The sequence below is a fragment of the Pan paniscus genome, chromosome 13 (assembly GCF_029289425.2).
Source record: "Pan paniscus chromosome 13, NHGRI_mPanPan1-v2.0_pri, whole genome shotgun sequence".
NCBI classification, from domain to species: domain Eukaryota; kingdom Metazoa; phylum Chordata; class Mammalia; order Primates; family Hominidae; genus Pan; species Pan paniscus.
In genome coordinates this window covers 93,224,867-93,238,395 of record NC_073262.2, presented here as the reverse complement: position 1 = coordinate 93,238,395, position 13,529 = coordinate 93,224,867, and the positions used below count along the sequence as shown (strand labels likewise).

Sequence of the window (13,529 nt, the reverse complement as noted above, 5' to 3'; positions counted from 1 at the left end):
GGGAAGTTCTCCTGGATAATATCCTGAAGAGTGTTTTCTGACTTGGTTCCAATCTCCCTGTCACTGTCAGGTACAACAATCTAATGTAGAGTTGATCTTTCACAAAGTCCCATATTTCTTGGAGGCTTTGTTTGTTCCTTTTCATTCTTTTTTTTAGCATGTCTTCTCGCTTTATTTCATTAAGTTGATCTTCAATCTCTGATATCCTTTCTTCTGCTTGATCAATTTGGCTATTGATACTTATGTATGCTTCATGAAGTTCTTGTGCTGTGTTTTTCAGCTCCATCAGGTCATTTGTGTTCTTCTCTAAACTGGTTATTTTAGTTAGCAATTCTTCTAACCTTTTTTCAAGGTTATTCGCTTCCTTGCATTGGGTTAGAACATGCTCCTTTAGCTCGAAGGAGTTTGTTATTACCCACCTTCTGAAGCCTCCTTCTGTCAATTCGTCAAACTCATTCTCTGTCCAGTTTTGTTCTCTTGCTGGCAAGGAGTTGTGATCCTTTGGAGGAGAAGAGGCATTCTGGTTTTTGGAATCTTCAGCTTTTTTGCACTGGTTTTTCCCCATCTTTGTGGATTTATCTACCCTTGGTCTTTGAAGTTGGGGACCTTCAAATGGGGTCTCTGAGTGGATGTCCTTTTTGTTGATGTTGATACTATTCCTTTCTGTTTGTTAGTTTTCCTTCTAACAGTCAGGCCCCTCTGCTGCAGGTCTGCTGGAGCTTGCTGGAGGTCCACTCCAGACCCTGTTCACCTGGGTATCACCAGCAGAGGCTGCAGAACAGCAAAGATTGCTGCCTGTTCCTTCCTCTGGAAGCTTTGTCCCAGAGGGGCACCCACGAGTTGCCAGCCAGAGCTCTCCTGTATGAGGTGTCTGTCGGCCCCTATTGGGAGGTGTCTCCCAGTCAGGATACATGGGTGTCAGGGACCCACTTGAGGAGGCACACTGTCCCTTATCGGAGCCTGAACACTGTGCTGTGAGATCCACTGCTCTCTTCAGTGCTGCCAGGCAGGGACGTTTAAGTCTGCTGAAGCTGCCTCCACAACCGCCCCTTCCCCCAGGTGCTCTGTCCCAGGGAAGTGGGGGTTTTATCTATAAGTCCCTGACTGGGACTGTTGCCTTTTTTTCAGAGATGCCCTGCCCAGAGAGGAGGGAACCTAGAGAGGCAATCTGGCTGCAGAGGCCTTGCTGAGCTGCAGTGGGCTCCGCCCAGTTTGAAATTCCTGGTGGCTTTGTTTACACTGTGAGGGTAAAACCGCCTACTCAAGCCTCAGCAATGGTGGACACCCTTCCCTCCACCAAGCTCCAGAGTCCCAGGTCGAGCTCAGACTGCTGTGCTGGCAGCAAGAATTTTAAGCCAGTGGATCTTAGCTTGCTAGGCTCTGTGGGGGTGGGACCTGCAGAGCCAAACCACTTGGCTCCCTGGCTTCAGTCTCCTTTCCAGGGGAGTCAACAGTTCTGTCTCCCTGGTGTTCCAGGCGCACTGAGGTATGAAAAAAAAACTCCTGTGGCTAGCTCAGTGTCTGCCCAAACAGCTGCCCAGTTTTGTGCTGGAAACCCAGGGCCCTGGTGACGTAGGCACTGGAGGGACTCTCCTGGTCTGTGGGTTGTGAGGACTGTGGGAAAAGCGCAGTATCTGGGCCGGAGTGCATGGTACAGTGCCTAATGACTTCCCTTGGCTAGGAGAGGGAGTTCCCCTGACCCCTTGTGCTTCCCAGATGAGGCGATGCCCCACCCTGCTTCAGCTCGCCCTCCTTGGGCTGCACCCACTGCCCAACCAGTCCCAGTGAGATGAACTGGGTACCTCAGTTGGAAATGCAGATATCACTCGCCTTCTGCATTGACCTCACTGGAAGTTGTAGACCAGAGCTGTTCCTATTCAGCCATCTTGCCAGCAATCTCTCTCAGCATGAATTTTAAGGTAAAAATATTAGAATGTAATAAAAGAGTCCATGGAGATATAGGACAGGATCCTCCTCTCTGCCTCTCGGAGCACTCAGGAGTAAACGTTTGAGAAATGCTGCCACAATCACCAGAAATGTTCTGACATGGTCCTCTCACACCTACCATGAATCAAAGCTACTCATGTTCAGCAACACGCAGATTTTGTGATGCCACCTGGAGCTGCTCAAGCTACAGGCTCCACAAAGCTCTCTGCTGAAGTGGATGTTAGCTAGCACGAAAAAGCAAACCAGAGGATTTGTAGTCAGAAAACCTCAATTCAAATGCCACTCCTGTCACTTACAGGCTTTAAGGTGCTAGACAAAGCTTTTAGCCAGACCATGAGAGTGATCTGCCTGCAGCACCTGTCACCCTGTGGGTCCTCTGGGAGTATATGACTGATAGAGCTGACTAGGCAGGTTTCTACTTCTTTCCACATGCTACACAGGGATCTCACCAAAGCTGAGCCCTTGGTGGAAAAGTGAACACTTTGCAGGTAGAGGTGGTAAGAGTCCTTCATGCTACAATCTTAAATCAAGTCATTTGAGTTCTCTAAGTTCAATTTTTTTTTCTGACGAAGAATGGAATGCATAATAACAGTATCTCCCTAAGAGGACTATTTTGAGGATTAAATGAGGTAGTGTATGTGAAAACACTGTGTAAATAGACCTCTTCCTCTACAATAATAAGAATTGTTGTTTTTTAGTGTTACAGCTCTTTTAGAATTTGTCTAGCAGCTTTTCCAGGAAAACCCCTCACACAAAAAAATAAATTGTTATTTTTATAATATTCTGCTTACGAACTGCTTTGTAGCAAACTTTTGTGTAAATTTGGTTTCCATTAATACTTGGAACACTTAATTTTTTTTAACTGGTTCTAGGACACAGATATTTTCTCTCTTTAATCATACCAGCAGTAGACTGAAAAAAATACACTGCTATACAATTCTTAGAGGATTTTATAACATTGAGAACACATTCCCTAAACTGTTGAAGTTACAATTACATTATCAAAGCTTAGAAAGTTAATACCAATTTACCATTTCTGATTCTTGTGAAAATGGGGATTCTACGTAGCAAAGAGATTTTTTTTTTTTTTTTGAGGTAGGTTCTCACTCTATTGCCCAAGCTGGAGTGCAGTGGTGGGATCATAGCTCACTACAGCCTCGAACTCCTGGAATCAAGCAATCTTTCTGCCTCAGCCTCCCAAGTAGCTGGAATTATAGGTGTGTGCCACCACTCCTGGCTATTTTTTTTTCACTGGTAGAGATGGGGTCTTGGTATGTTACCCAGGCTTGTCTTGAACTCCTGGCCTCCTGTCTTAGCCTCCCAAAGCACTGGGATTACAGCAGGAGCCACCTTGACCAGCCAAAGAAGAGAATATTTTTAATCTATTCAGTGGGTTCTGGGAAGATGACAGTGGCAGCAGTATATTTTAAAATCCAAATCTCAACATAAAAACAGAGTAACTACTTAACAAAATAAAAAACTCAGAGACAATATTTATAATGACTAGTTACCAGGCATCCACACTGATGAATGAAGACGAACCACCAAACAGCCACAAGACCTGAATTATATCAGCATCTGAGCAGGAGGAAGCAAGCGGGGAAGCAATGAAACTTGACAGACTTTGACAGACTTGAGAATGAGGGAAGCCCAAAACAGCAATAGCTATTTACTGGGAAACACGTGGGTAGGTCTTGCCCAACCCACAAGTTGTGAGTGCAAAAGGTCTGCTACAAAGACTGAGAGTGCTTAAGCAATCTAGATCTTACGATTTCTCTCTAGAAACATGACCTGCCCGGGCTCCCTTCCAGGATTCCCTTCCAGGACCCCCTTCCAGGACCGGGTCACACTAAAGAGAAATGCCAAGTGGAATCAAAATGGAGCCGGACAGAGACATGGATAGCAGAACAACTGATAAAGGAGGCCCAGATAACGGGAGAGGAGGGAATAGAACCAGGAAATCTTATAAGGCAAGCTGACTCTTTTTAATACATAAAAACAACAGAAGAGGGATTTTGTGTGAAGTTAGAGAAGCTACCCAAAAATCACGAATCAGTCCTACTAACAGTTATGGAAAGACACTTTCATGTAAAAATTTAAAACAGAAAAGTATTGAGGCGAAATCTCTTGCAGTTATTCCTAAGGGGAAAAAATGAGCAGAAAAATCCCTACACAAGAAAGACATGCTCACAGAACAAATCTAAACTATAACTTTCTATTTCAAAAGAAGCTAAAATACATTAAGAAAATGATACAAGAAATGAAATGCAAACATTAATCCAAATTTTAAAAACTCAGAATTGAGGTGGCAGAACTCAAGGGACAATTAGAAATAAAATAAAAATTATTTCAGAAATGAAACTATACTAGGAGAAACAGAAGAGCAAAGAAAACAAAACAAACTTTGCCCTAGGAGAAATAGAAAATTGAAAAAAGAAGAAAAAAAAATTAAATGAAAAAGAAATAATGAAAAAGATTAAAACCATTAGAGAGAAATTGACAAATATTGAAGATGGATGAGAAGATTCAACCACAAATAACCAGAATCTATGAAGAAGAAAAGTAAAACAAGGGGACAAAACAAATATTTAAAACTATAGTTGGAGAAAATTTTCCCTAAACAATAATATGAAACTATATGTTGAAAAAGCACACTATGTAGCTGAGAATATTGACCTACAACAAATAACACCAAGATGTATTTCTAGTAAGATGGATGAACTTAAAAAAAAAAAAAAAAGAAAATAGTCCATTGGCTATGAAGTCAAAACCAGCAAGTGATTTGTAAGGGTAAGAAGATTAGATTACCGTCATATTTTTTACAACAATACTTTATGCCAAAAGAAAACAGAATAACATACTAAAGAGACTCAAGGAATACAATATGAACCAACATTAAAATGCTCAACTATAAAAGCCACTGAACAATATTTACAATGACTAGGTTACCAGGCATCCACACAAACGAGTGAGGACAAAAACTTTGAGAATACTGTTTTTTAGCCCTTCCTAAAGATTCTAGTGAATGAGTTTCAGATCATTAAAAGATATATCAACATGAGGACTGATGGTATACATTAAAGACAGTTACCTGAAACTAATAATAAGTGTGAGTTAAGAGAGAGCATAACATGTAAAGGCTACATTTGTACAAAATGCAGATATAGCACTGCTATTAAAAAATAGAGAAGGGAGATGATATGAAAAAAGCATTTTAAGCTGTATTTTGTTCTTATGCTGTTGGTAGTAGTATGTGTATTATTATTCTGATCCTGTTGTGTGTGTAACGTGGAATAAAGTTAATGAGTAATTATGAGATATTCTAATTTCATCGCTATGGTTTGAATGTTTGTGTCCCCCCAAAATTTATATGTTGAAATCTTAACCCCCAAGGTGATAGTATTAGGAGGTAGGGCCTTGTCGGGGGGATTAGGTCGTGAGAGCAGAGCCCTCATGAATGGAATTAGTGCCCTTATAAAAGATGCACCAGGTAGCTTGTTCACCCATTCCACCAGGTGGGGACGTAGTAAGAAGGAGCCACCTATAAATTGGGAAACAGGCCCTCACCAGACATGGAATCTACCGGTATCTTGATCCTGGACTTCCCAACCTTCAGATTTGTCAAAAACAAATATCTGTTCTTTGTAAGCTATCCAGTTTATGGTATTTTGTTATAGCACCCCAAACAGACTAAGACACTGTCATCTACTGTATACCTGGGAACTAGGAATCTTGATATGGGGAAAAGAGATGCAATGTAGTATAAAGAAAGCTACGTAAAAAACCCCATAGTCCTGAACTTTCATTAGAAATATCAGTGTGATCATTAGATATTTTATTTGTAGAGTTATATCAATATGTATACTTATCAGTAGACAGGCTTTCTAGTTCTGCTACTGAAAAGTTGCAGAAACAATAACCAACCAGGTAGAACCAAGCATTAATGCCTGGACTGTAGTCTTGAAATTTTATTTCCCAAAGGTTTTGCTTTGAAATCTAATTTCAAATATATCAGGACTTTTTGGAGACATGACGGATTCCATGTCTAGGGAAGGAACCATACAAATGATCCTGGAACATCTGATATCAGATATCAAAGAAACTGGCAAAAATTTACTAAGATATGTCAAAAGGGCTCAGGAGCCAACTTGAAGAGAATCCTATTGGTCGAAGATAGGACAATTTGAGCTTCAGGAAAAAAAAAGTAATAATTGCTATTCATCGAAATCTTATTAAATATATAGAAATCCATGAGTTCATGATAATATTATTCAAAAAAACAAAGAATTGTTCAGCTTCAGTGGATGAAAAGGAACCAATTAATTATCTTGAAAACTGGTAAATTAGGGGAAAAGAACCAATCACTTATCCTGCCTTTTCTACATGAACTGCACCATTGGGTAGCCAAATAGTAGATGAGGAGATCCATTTCCTTATAAAAGTATTCCAACTAATACATGAAAAAGAAATCATGGAATTTGAGTGTCAACATTTTGCAACCTCCAATGAATTAGTGGATCTAGATATCAATAGTTCCTAATGTCACAAAAAGAGAGTCAGTCAGACATTTTATGAAAGAACACACACAAAACCTATAGCCTCACTGAAAGGGATAAAACCCAAGTCTGCGGAAGCCTTTGAATCCAGTTGCCAGTTTTCAGGAACAGAGAACAGAGGCACATGCCAAACTGCACTGTAAGTATGAAAACAGTGATACTCAGCTGTGGGAAACTACATATCAAACAGCTCTAGTTTTTCAATAGATATGTCATAAGGAAAAGAGAAAGTGGAGGGGTGAACAGGTGGATATGAGAGACTTAAGGGACAACCAAAACAGTTATTAATGGGCAAAAATATAGTGTCTATGGATGTACACTTGGTTCATACAACTATAAACAAACACATGAAAGTGATTATTATGAAAATCAGGATGGTGGATATTTTTGGAGGAGGAAGAGGTTTGAAATTGGGACAAGGCACATGGAGAGCTGGAGTAGCTGGAAAATTCTACTTCTTGATTTGGGTGATGGCTACCAGCATGTCTGCTGTATAATAACGCACTAAGCACACATTTATTTTTGTATAGCTTTCTAAATCTGTTTTACTTCATGATAGATATAAAGATTAAGAGTAACAGGCCGGGCGCGGTGGCTCACGCCTGTAATCCCAGCACTTTGGGAGGCCGAGGCGGGTGGATCACGAGGTCAGGAGATCGAGACCATCCTGGCTAACACGGTGAAACCCCGTCTCTACTAAAAATACAAAAAATTAGCCGGGCGTGGTAGCGGGCGCCTGTAGTCCCAGCTACTCGGGAGGCTGAGGCAGGAGAATGGCGTGAACCCGGGAGGCGGAGCTTGCAGTGAGCCGAGATCGCGCCACTGCACTCCAGCCTGGGCGACAGAGCGAGACTCCGTCTCAAAAAAAAAAAAAAAAAAGAGTAACAAAAATCTGTTTAACATAAAAGATCGCTATCACAACAAAGAATTTTAACAAGATTCTCTCATTGGTATTACTCAAGATTGAAAAATAATGAAAAGTACCTATAATATTTCAGTACTTATTATATACAGCAAAAAGTAGAAAGAGGGAAAACTAGGAAAAGGCAAGAATCAGGTGAAACAGTGAAATGGAGGGGAAGGAGTAACCTCTAAATCTTAAAACAAATCCAAGAAAATTAGTATGTTTAGATGAGCTGTTTGCCCTAAAGTGGGCTTAGATTTTACATAGAGGAATACATATTTATGAAGCCCTCATTACTTAGGTCTGGCCCTTTGAAACTCAGGGTATAAAATTTTCCTTGGCCTATTCTAACCTTGCTTTAATTATTGCTGAAATAAGTTAAGAGGCTTAAATTTTAAATGGATTGTTTTAAACATTAGTGTTAGGCAAATTATCTTTAAGTGAAAAGAAAAAAAAAAAGGAGTGCCATCAGAATCCTAATGCCAAGATATATGAACATGTAGTTCCAGGGACACACCCACAATGTGGTTAGGAGAGACAAATTCTAACCTGCAGAATGCATGCCTGAAAAAGGGGTCTACATCCTCCCTCTTTCCTTCTATTTGCTCCACTGTCTTAATGGCTTATCCTGCCTGTCATTCCAAGTGGCAAGTGACCTAGTTAACCCAGCTTTCTCACACTGGACCATCTGGATTAGTCACTGCTCTTTCCACCCCACCTCTCCTTTTTTATCTCCTCTTTTTCTGCCATTCCTATTATCTTTTCCTTACTTTCCTCATGATAACCCATCCTCCTCCTTCGTCGAATTTTTCTTATTTTATTATAAGAATAAGAAGTATTTGTGGATGGGCACGGTGGCTCACACCTGTAATCCCAGCACTTTGGGAGGCCAAGGTGGGCGGATCACCTGAGGTCAGGAGTTTGAGACTAGCCTGGCCAACATGGTGAAACCCCATCACTACTAAAAAATACAAAAAGAAAAAAAATTAGCTGGGCGTGGTGCAGTGCACCTGTAGTCCCCAGCTACTCAGGAGGTTGAAGCACGAGAATCGCTTGAACCCAGGAGGTGGAGGTTGCAGTGAGCCAAGATGGCACCACTGCACTCCAGCCTGGGTGACAGAGCAAAACTCCATCTCAAAAACAAAAGAATAAAAAGTACTTGCAATTTTGCTATTTAGGAAATTGAATGATTTAAAATAAAGATGTTATCTCAATCTACTCAACAGGATTAATAGGGGAAAAATACATAATTGGTGTAGAAGCAACTCCCATTTTGAGTCAGTGTGTATATTTCAAAATAGAAAATACATTTGTCAAAGTTTAGAATAATGAATAAAACTCATTTATTAAGTCACCATAAAGTTTCAGATTACCATTTTCACACATTTATGAAGGCTCTGGGGAGCTGTCAAAAATATCACCATAGTGATTTTCTCCACTGCCTATTACTATTCCAGTTTTTGTCTTCTATGAAACCACTTCCCACTATAAAGTTTAAAAATACCAGACACTCGCTCCACCACTTTTAGCAAGGGTATAGGCTACCAAAATACATGGGACCAGAAAGTCTGAGGAGTCTGACGAGAAGGTGAAGATGAGAGCTTCCAAGAAAGTCTTTTCTTCCCCATTCAAGAGATGAAAAGGGAGATAGTCCTCCCTATATTTGGTTGTGATTGTGTGAGAACCCAGTGTCAGCAGCAAGGACAGCCTTTTTCAATTATGAAGGCAAAAGCTTAAGGACAAAGTCCAACAAGTGGAGAGTGGTGGAAAGAAGCTGAAAACAGCCTGGGTCCTTGGGAGCATGCTTAAGCTACTGAATCAACTGGCTTTGAGACTTCCGTGCACACAACATAATAAATGTTTTGTTTAAGACACTTTTAGTTATACATTTTGTTACTTGTAGTTGGAAATATCCTAGCTAATATATACCTCAACAATACAGGTAGATTTCTTGACTCTATTGCTAAGGACAGGACCTATAAATCACAGTAAACAGATGTAATAAAATGGGGGTGGGGGTAGGGGAAGTAACTGAAATGTACCAAATAATAATAATTATTCATTTTCATCTAACTTTAGAGACTTTGCATAGTGTAAGCAAAAATATATCTAATTTCAGGTAGATGGACTTTATTGGCAAAATATGATTAACGACATTAGCAAAACTTAGAAGTACAGTCGTCCCTCAGTATCTGTGGGAGACTTATTCCAGGACCTCCCATGATACAAAAATCCAGAGACAGTCAAATCTCTGATAAAAATGTTGCAGTAAGTACTTGTATATAGCCTACATTCATCTTCCCATACACTTTAGATTAGCTCTAGTTTACTTATAATACCTAATACAATGTAAATCCCAAGCAAATTGTTGTTATACTGTATTGTTTAGGGACTAACAAGGGAAAACAGTCTGTATGTGTTCAGTATAGATGCAGCCATCTTTTCTTTTTTAAAAAAAAATATTTTCTGTCTGTGGTTGAGTAAGGCCATGGATGCGGAACACACAGATATGGAGGGGCTGACTGTGTATTTGTTGAATTATTTATACATTCCACTTTCCACGGTTTCTTTTGAAACATGACTAATCTAGAAATTGTGATTTTGTTATAGAAACAGTGTAGAACAAATAGATTCTATTATGTCAATTTTCTTTGTAAAATAAAATACTAGGAGTATCTAGATTATAAATTTCTTTCCCACACTGGGTTGCGTTTTCTTTGACATTCCACTCCTATGACCAGCAATAATGTGCTAGAAAAATAGGCAGTGAAAGATCTGTATAAAAACTCCGTAACATACTTGAATGTAGCCAGATATGGAGTACAAAGAGACAGCAATAATGAAAACAGAGGCTCTGGAGAACTGACTTTAAAAAAGAAAAAGAAAGAGAGGGAGAGGGAAAGAGAGAGAGAGAACATAGAAGCAGAACAAAATCTGAGACACTGTTATATTTATCTCTGTTCCCCAACCTCCACCCACCCCTTTTTAAAAATATTTGAGTTCTTTCCAAAAACACATGAAAGAAAATAGATTGAAGAATTTTCTGCATAGATTGTGATTGCTGGGAATATTCTGAAGTGCATGATCAAGAACTGAAAGCTAGAAGAGACAATCCCGATGTCTTAACTGAATTGAAAGGTTCCTGAATCATACATAAATCTCTTTCATTATCAAAAAACGACTAAGAAAGGCAGTTAAGTAACTTAAACTAAACGGATATCTGCTGTTTGTAGGTTTCCCTGAAAGAAAATAAACTTTGAAATATAATTCATCTTCTCTCACTGTAAATCATCTCAAAAGAAATTACCCCAGTGGGGGGAAAAAAGAGAACGCTAGATTGTAGAGAATGGCTGATTGAAAAAAATGTTTCCTAATGGTGTGTTAGTTGCAAAGAAAACTTTGGCAGAGGCTCCTTAGGAATCAAGTGAAGTGGAGTGGTGAGATCGGATGGTGTCAAAGCAAGAGACAAACTAGAGTCCCAATGCTGGGAAATTTTATTTATAGTGTAATCCTAAACTTACTAACTGAAAAATAAATCTTTTTTTTTCTTACTTTTTTGTTTTATTTATTTACTTACTTTTGAGACAGGGTCTTGATTTGTTGCCCAGATTGGAATGCAGTGGCGTAATCATAGCTCACTGTGGCTTGAACTCCTGGCTCAAGTGATCCTCCTACATCAGCCTCCTGAGTAGCTGGGACTACAGGTGTGTGCCACTACACCCAGCTAATTTTTTTTTTTTTTTTTTTTTTTTTTTTTTTTTTGCGGGGGTAGAGACAGTGTCTCACTATGGTGACTAGGCTGGTCTAGAATTCCTGAGCTCAAGTGATCCTCCTGCCATGGCCTCCCAAAGTGCTGGTATTACAGGCATGAACCACCACACCTGGCTACTTTTTAAAAAAATAACAAATAACTGGTGACCAGTTTCCTGTATCTTAGTTACCTTAAATGCACTCTTAGATGCACTGTATTTGTTCAACTTTGCTTTTTTCAGATTAACTGATTATACTATTTTTCCCATTAATACTATTTTCCAGCCATGATTCAGTAATCACCAATCACTTTTGAGTATTTTTTCTCACCACTAATACAGTATAGTCAAAAGAATATTTGCTTCACAATCATAAATGTAAATCCCCAAGCTATATATCAGACCTACTGAATAAGAATCTTTAGAGATGGGACTCTCATTCACACCAAAATTTGAGAATCACAACTTAAAAAAATTCCACATCTCTCAACTTACAGGAATTTAACCAATTTTTTTTTACCAAGAGCTTTAGCAATTTATTATAGAGGACATATTACCTTTTTCTTAATAAATTATATTTATTCTAATCCTATACAATATCATTTATTTTTATTGAAATAACCTATTTATTAGTTTTGACATGACTTATTAAAATTACTGAACTAGTATATGGCAAGTCAATTTCAAAATATTTTCTAAATGAAATATGCTAAGAAAAACGTGATACAACAAATCAACTTCTATTTTTATTCTTTTATGGAGAAGTCTCAGATACTCTGTCTTTTAATGAGTAAAATTCTAAAACTGGGGATTTTTGAAAGAAAGAAATGATGACACATAGCCTCTGTAATCTTTATGGCATTGGCTGGTATTATTGCAGTAACAGACTAAATTTTTCTTTATCAAAGAACCTAAAGTAGTAGAACTTTGCCATTTTCTTTTAACTTAATTAAATGTTCTACCTAAAAGCTAAGTGAAAGCTCCTAAATAATTTCTCACATGAGCTGAATCTTACTTCTGATTCATAGTGACTGATTATAGCCCATGACAGTTACTGAAAATTAATTAGTTATAAAGAGCAAGAACCATAGAAATAAAAAAGCAGAGGCTGAAAATTGAATTGTCATCTTTTTCACATCACATGGAAATAGTCTAATGGAATTAAAGAATTTATGAGACTTCTGGTTCCAAAATGGTGGGCTATAAGCAAGCTGGCTTTACTTTTTTTCTACAGAAACCCAAAAACAAATATACAGCCCCTGACATTATCACCAGCAAAATTCCTGAACTCCAATAGGAGGATGAGACAGTTCCTGAAGCCACAGAGAAGTGAAAAAATTACAAGCAGGTGGTAAGAGAATTGAACTTACATATTTACAATGCACCTCTCCTCAATCTGCCTGTCACCAAGTGTGTGGTATTTCAGGCACTGCTGATGCTTCCCAAGGGTTGAGGCAGGAACAGGACTCCTGCCAGGGAACCCAAGATGGTGAGAAAGCTGATTGTCCACCTCAATCTCACTTTTCCAGTGTAAAAACTGTGAGCCAGGGAGAAATATCCTTGAGAACAGCCAGAGACAGGGGCAAAAAGAGAGGACAACCATCCCACCTAAAAACTCTGCTCAGTGACTTGGCCAAAAGAGATATCAAATGAGAGTGACTGTTCATCAGCACTGTGCTGTAGGAGGTTTGTTCCACAGGTCCCCTGGGCACAAACTCCTAGCCAGCCTTTTCACAGTAGCAGGCTACCCACTTTGGGACCTCCCTCATTTGGGACAGGTGGCACTCTGGTTATTTATTAGTGCCAGGCAAACTGGGCTTAAGGCACCATCCAGGGTTGAAAAGAAGATAGCAGCCTAGTCACGGGTGGAGGGAAGACTATCAATAAATAAATTACAAAGAATCTGAGCAAACATGTACAGTAAAAACCCAAACAAGCCAGATAGAGAAGACTGGAATAAGTAACTAATTCTTCATTACAAAGACATAGATATAGATTCACAAGAAACTATAGTAAACAGGGAACCATGACCTCTCCAGACACACAAAGCAAAGAACCAGTGACTAAACCTACAAAAACAGTGCTATGTGAACTTTCTGACCAAGAATTCAAAACAGCAGATTTAGGGAAACTTAGTGATCTCTAAGATAACACAGAATAGCAATTCAGAAATTTATCAGAGAAATTTAACAGAGATTAAAATAATTTTAAAAATCAAATAGAAATCTTAGAACTGAGAAACACATTTGCTAAACTGAAAAATTCATTAGTGGTTCTCAACAGCAGAATGGATTCAGCAGAGGAAAGAATCAGTGAGCCTGAAGACAGGCTATTTAAAAAGACACAGCCAGAAGAAAAAAAAAAGTAAAAAAA

General features: G+C 39.0%; 1 long non-coding RNA gene and 1 pseudogene across 1 annotated transcript in view; one reads left to right on the top strand and one right to left on the bottom strand.

The window, feature by feature from the left end:
- The window catches only part of LOC134728742 (uncharacterized), a 35,205-nt gene that overhangs the window by 14,086 nt on the left and 7,590 nt on the right, over positions 1–13,529 (bottom strand). The gene's annotated exons all lie outside the window — the stretch shown is intronic.
- On the top strand, positions 2,643–2,695 carry LOC112439150 (U7 small nuclear RNA; annotated as a pseudogene).